The following is a 6,636-nucleotide window of genomic DNA, read 5'->3' as shown; positions in this document are numbered from 1 at the left end:
AGTTTGAGTTTCAATTTAACTTGGAAACATTGTCTGCCGATGACTCAGTTTTTCAGTTTACTAAGAAAAAACTTTGATTTCACTTCTAAATGTCTTTTTGTATTCTCTTTACAGGCGTGCAAAGTCACCAAAGGACACATACATACAGACATTTGAATCATAGCTTGGATTTACTGACAGATTCTTTTCTTCGTGAATGCACCCCTACATTTATACGGTATTTTGTTTTGCTCTATAAGGACATTAAAAAAGCAATGGTTTTAGGTATCAACTTTTTTGCAAATGATCAATTACCATGGTAGTGAGTTTTTTGTCATCATAAAATCTTTTTCACCAGGGGTGATAGACTAGAATGACATACATAATTTTGTTGTTTATAACTAGCCTGCATTGCTGTGCTGTTTATGTTTGGCCCGGAAACAAATTTTCATGGTCAAGTGTAGCTGACACTTGCCACAAAATATTCTTGAGAACTATAAGCTTGGTAAAGCCACATGTCCATTTTAAAGTTATTTGATTTCACTTCTAAATGTCTTTTTGTATTCTTATTACAGGCGTGCAAAGTCGCCAAAGGACACATACACACAGACATTTGAATCACAGCTTGGATTTACTGACAGATTCTTTTCTTCGTGAATGCACCCCTACATTTATACGGTATTTGGTTTTGCTCTATAAGGACATTAAAAAAGCAATGGTTTTAGATACCAACTTTTTTGCAAATGATCAATTACCATGATAGTGAGTTTTTTGTCATCATGAAATCTTCTTCACCAGGGGTGATAGACTAGAATGGCATACATAATTTTGTTTTTATAACTAGCCTGCATTGCTGTGCTGTTTATGTTTGGCCCGGAAACAAATTTTCATGGTCAAGTGTAGCTGACACTTGCCACAAAATATTGTTGAGAACTATAAGCTTGGTAAAGCCACATGTGCATTTTAAACTTTGATTTCACTTCTAAATGTCTTTTTGTATTCTCTTTACAGGCGTGCAAAGTCGCCAAAGGACACATACATGCAGACATTTGAATCATAGCTTGGATTTACTGACAGATTCTTTTCTTCATGAATGCACCCCTACATTTATATGGTATTTGGTTTTGCTCTATAAGGACATTAAAAAAGCAATGGTTTTAGGTATCAACTTTTTTGCAAATGATCAATTACCATGATAGTGAGTTTTTTGTCATCATAAAATCTTTTTGACCAGGGGTGATAGACTAGAATGGCATACATAATTTTGTTGTTTATAACTAGCCTGCATTGCTGTGATGTTTACGTTTGGCCCGGAAACAAATTTTCATGGTCAAGTGTAGCTGACACTTGCCACAAAATATTCTTGAGAACTATAAGCTTGGTAAAGCCACATGTGCATTTTAAACTTTGATTTCACTTCTAAAAGTCTTTTTGTATTCTTATTACAGGCGTGCAAAGTCGCCAAAGGACACATACATACAGACATTTGAATCATAGCTTGGATTTACTGACAGATTCTTTTCTTCGTGAATGCACCCCTACATTTATACGGTATTTGGTTTTGCTCTATTGGTTTTAGGTATCAACTTTTTTGCAAATGATCAATTACCATGGTAGTGAGTTTTTTGTCATCATAAAATCTTTTTCACCAGGGGTGATAGACTAGAATGGCATACATAATTTTGTTGTTTATAACTAGCCTGCATTGCTGTGATGTTTATGTTTGGCCCCGAAACAAATTTTCATGGTCAAGTGTAGCTGACACTTGCCACAAAATATTCTTGAGAACTATAAGCTTGGTAAAGCCACATGTGCATTTTAAACTTTGATTTCACTTCTAAAAGTCTTTTTGTATTCTTATTACAGGCGTGCAAAGTCGCCAAAGGACACATACATACAGACATTTGAATCATAGCTTGGATTTACTGACAGATTCTTTTCTTCGTGAATGCACCCCTACATTTATATGGTATTTGGTTTTGTTCTATAACAGTGGTTCTCAAAGTATGGGTCGCGACCCAAACATGGGTCGCGCGGGGTCAAAAAATGGGTCGCGCTATGGTGATTCAATTATGCCCAAACGAACTATTAACGCATTAAGTAAACACAAACAAATTAACTTAATGTAGTAGTAAAGTCACCTCACTCGACCACGTTGTACAGTAAAATGAACCAACCATTACCACATAGGACAATAGCCTTCCAACTTTACTGTTACGCACATGGCGATTGTAAGGTCATAGCACCGAAAATAATAGGACAAGTTAATCATGCGAAACTGAACTTGGTGATGTAACAGTAAGTGTTCAAGGATGAGTAAGTATTCGTACAAGGAAACATTTTTAAATTTGGGTTTCACTGCTATCAATGATCATGGCACTGCAAAGCCACAATGTGTGTTGTGTTATGCACTGTTGGCGAACGAATCGACCTCGTTAAGCCTGCAGCCATTTTGACATGGGCAGACTCCTATGCGGCGACGGCGTGGCCTCGAAATTGCGTCTCGTTAATACATTTTTTATGTTTGAGGCTTGGGTCGTGAGATGTTCATAAAACTCCGATTTGGGTCGCGGTCAAAAAAGTTTAAGAACCACTGCTCTATAAGGACATTAAAAAAGCAATGGTTTTAGGTATCAACTTTTTTGCAAATGATCAATTACCATGATAGTGAGTTTTTTGTCATCATGAAATCTTTTTTACCAGGGGTGATAGACTAGAATGTCATGCATAATTTTGTTGTTTATAACTAGCCTGCATTGCTGTGCTGTTTATGTTTGGCCCGGAAACAAATTTTCATGGTCAAGTGTAGCTGACACTTGCCACAAAATATTCTTGAGAACTATAAGCTTGGTAAAGCCACATGTGCATTTTAAACTTTGATTTCACTTCTAAGAGTCTTTTTGTATTCTTATTACAGGCGTGCAAAGTCGCCAAAGGACACATACATACAGACATTTGAATCATAGCTTGGATTTACTGACAGATTCTTTTCTTCGTGAATGCACCCCTACATTTATACGGTATTTGGTTTTGCTCTATAAGGACATTAAAAAAGCAATGGTTTTAGGTATAAACTTTTTTGCAAATGATCAATTACCATGGTAGTGAGTTTTTTGTCATCATAAAATCTTTTTGACCAGGGGTGATAGACTAGAATGACATACATAATTTTGTTGTTTATAACTAGCCTGCATTGCTGTGCTGTTTATGTTTGGCCCGGAAACAAATTTTCATGGTCAAGTGTAGCTGACACTTGCCACAAAATATTCTTGAGAACTATAAGCTTGGTAAAGCCACATGTGCATTTTAAAGTTCTTTGATTTCACTTCTAAATGTCTTTTTGTATTCTTATTACAGGCGTGCAAAGTCGCCAAAGGACACATACACACAGACATTTGAATCATAGCTTGGATTTACTGACAGATTCTTTTCTTCGTGAATGCACCCCTACATTTATACGGTATTTGGTTTTGCTCTATAAGGACATTAAAAAAGCAATGGTTTTAGATATCAACTTTTTTGCAAATGATCAATTACCATGATAGTGAGTTTTTTGTCATCATGAAATCTTCTTCACCAGGGGTGATAGACTAGAATGGCATACATAATTTTGTTGTTTATAACTAGCCTGCATTGCTGTGCTGTTTATGTTTGGCCCGGAAACAAATTTTCATGGTCAAGTGTAGCTGACACTTGCCACAAAATATTCTTGAGAACTATAAGCTTGGTAAAGCCACATGTGCATTTTAAACTTTGATTTCACTTCTAAATGTCTTTTTGTATTCTCTTTACAGGCGTGCAAAGTCGCCAAAGGACACAAACATGCAGACATTTGAATCATAGCTTGGATTTACTGACAGATTCTTTTCTTCATGAATGCACCCCTACATTTATATGGTATTTGGTTTTGCTCTATAACAGGGGTGGGCAAACTTTTCAGTGCAAGGGCCGCATTCAAAAGTTTATAATCTTACTGGGCCGCATAGTATTTCACCAACGACCGCCAATTGCTTGCTTGTTGTTTTGTTTTAAAACAACTGATGCAAAGAATAAGGTTTGTATCATATATATACCATTTAAAGTCGCCTAAATTGCTCTGATTAACAATTTCTAACTTGTGCATAAATTTAGCTGAACGGAGCTAACTGTTTATGACGTCATAAACTGTATTGTGACGATTGCAGTCCCTGTTTTTTCGCATTGTTTGCACATAATAAGCGGATAAAAAGCCTGGCACATATGGTTACTAGACTGCTAATCTTTTTTCCAGTCCCACGAAATCTGTTTTAGCAGTTTAAAAATCAAAATATTTAGCAAAATAGATTGCGGCCGCAGGTTGTGCACCCCTGCGCAAAATTATTACATAGTATATTTTCAGCTTTATGCAAATACGTTTGTTCATGACTGTACAAACATTGGTTGAAACGCTACAATTGTAATTGTTTCAAAAAAACAAGCGTTTGTTGCAACAAAGGCTGAACCACGTTTTTTGTTGATAAAGTCCGAGTGCCAACATTAAACAAAAAGTACTGCAACGACCTAAACATGATCCAAAGTGACCAAAGTTTGGGCGCCAACAGTGCAAAGTGGGCTGTTTTTGAAAACGTGAATCGCTTTTACTTTTATCGAACGAAGAAATTGTGTCAAGTAACGATTTGCATAATAACGTGGCAGAAACAACAGGCACGTGAAAAGTATCTGTGTTTAGTTCCAAAGTATCGAACGGGTACAGATACTACATATGGCATTGGTATCGGCAAGTCGCACCCCCGGTATTTTTAAAACTCTGCGCCTGTGCTCATAGTACTATTCAGCATTACTCGGAAACATTTGGCGGGCGGCATGCGGCCCGCGGGCCGTAGTTTGCCCACCCCTGCTCTATAAGGACATTAAAAAAGCAATGGTTTTAGGTATCAACTTTTTTGCAAATGATCAATTACCATGATAGTGAGTTTTTTGTCATCATGAAATCTTCTTCACCAGGGGTGATAGACTAGAATGGCATACATAATTTTGTTGTTTATAACTAGCCTGCATTGCTGTGCTGTTTATGTTTGGCCCGGAAACAAATTTTCATGGTCAAGTGTAGCTGACACTTGCCACAAAATATTCTTGAGAACTATAAGCTTGGTAAAGCCACATGTGCATTTTAAACTTTGATTTCACTTCTAAATGTCTTTTTGTATTCTCTTTACAGGCGTGCAAAGTCGCCAAAGGACACATACTTACAGACATTTGAATCATAGCTTGGATTTACTGACAGATTCTTTTCTTCGTGAATGCACCGCTACATTTATACGGTATTTGGTTTTGCTCTATTGGTTTTAGGTATCAACTTATTTGCAAATGATCAATTACCATGATAGTGAGTTTTTTGTCATCATGAAATCTTTTTTACCAGGATGAGCCTGCATTGCTGTGCTATTTATGTTTGGCCCGGAAACAAATTTTCATGGTCAAGTGTAGCTGACACTTGCCACAAAATATTCTTGAGAACTATAAGCTTGGTAAAGCCACATGTGCATTTTTAACTTTGATTTCACTTCTAAATGTCTTTTTGTATTCTTATTACAGGCGTGCAAAGTAGCCGAAGGATACATATACTAAACCCAGGGGTTCCGCATCTTTTTCTTCGCTGTAAGTATTTAAAGCTGTGTAATTGAAACCCGTCATAAAACATACTTTGCAAATTTATACTCTTTAAGCCACATGTGTGTATAGTACTGGGATTGTGTCTTTCTGTTGTTCATTTCTGGGTTAATGTGTTGGTCTCAGAAGTTAACATTTGATAAGACATGTTACATTTAAATTCAAGCTGTTATTTTTATGTTTTGTTTCAAACAGGCTTACTTATGTGGATACAAACCCCTATCCTTTCAGCACCAATTGTTGTTTCTACTTTGTATTTGTAGTCTAATTGCTGTATATGTTCATTTGTGTGTCCCTTTCACAAACCTGCCTGCTTGAAAATATTTGACATTGCATCGCTTCAGACAGTAAGGTTGCTGAAATAGTTTTAATAGAAGGTGTGTTTTGTAGAAGGCATGCTTCCAGTAAATGAAATGTCATTTTTTAGTCGATACTATTTTGTATGTTTTCGCTTGTGTTCAAAATTCTGTTGCATGTTTTTGGCGTGAATAAAGTTTTCTTCTAGATTGATCAGTGTTGTTTTGCATTTTGTAAAGTATCTCTTGATTATGTTTGCGTTGTTTCTTGAGAAGGCAGATAGAGATTGATTTAAACATAGAATCAAAGGAATCCATAAAATCACATGTAACCGTTGAGATTTGTCAAAAATGTTTGTTTACAAGCTTTTTGTGGAAATTTGGTCAGGCACTAACGACCATGTGATGAAAAGTGATACCATAAAAAATACTTTGTTATCAATTGCGGCATGAATTTGGGGAAAAAATTGCACTTTTGGAGTTAGAATAATATTTGGTGTTTTAAGTTTCCGCAGTTGTTTAAAAACTTTATTAGTAAAGTTTTCTGAATCTAATTAACGTGACGCAATAATTCATGAGTTTGGCAAATATGATTTCAGTGTTTAGTTATGACGTAAAATTTTTCAGAAGTTTCCAGCGCCGAAATTGAGCTACTGCTTGCTATGTCCGATTTTGTTTTGTGCCAATAAATGGGTAATAAATTCTTTTTTGA

General features: G+C 36.1%; 1 long non-coding RNA gene across 2 annotated transcripts; it reads left to right on the top strand.

Moving 5' to 3' along the window:
* Nucleotides 1-1,255: 1,255 nt before the first annotated feature.
* Nucleotides 1,256-5,547, top strand: LOC145204060 (uncharacterized). 2 transcript variants are annotated; one of them, XR_013853445.1, is made up of 5 exons: nt 1,256-2,999; nt 3,337-3,439; nt 3,774-4,033; nt 5,177-5,279; nt 5,381-5,547. It is a non-coding gene; the product is annotated as an uncharacterized LOC145204060 (long non-coding RNA). The 2 variants fall into 2 exon arrangements; XR_013853446.1 differs by having other exon boundaries at nt 1,263-2,999; nt 3,774-3,876.
* The last annotated feature ends 1,089 nt before the right edge of the window (nt 5,548-6,636 follow it).

Source organism: Phallusia mammillata, chromosome 8 (assembly GCF_965637545.1).
Source record: "Phallusia mammillata chromosome 8, kaPhaMamm4.hap1.1, whole genome shotgun sequence".
NCBI lineage: Eukaryota > Metazoa > Chordata > Ascidiacea > Phlebobranchia > Ascidiidae > Phallusia > Phallusia mammillata.
The sequence above is the reverse complement of the archived record's forward strand: the minus strand, read 5'-3'. Positions and strand labels throughout refer to the sequence as shown.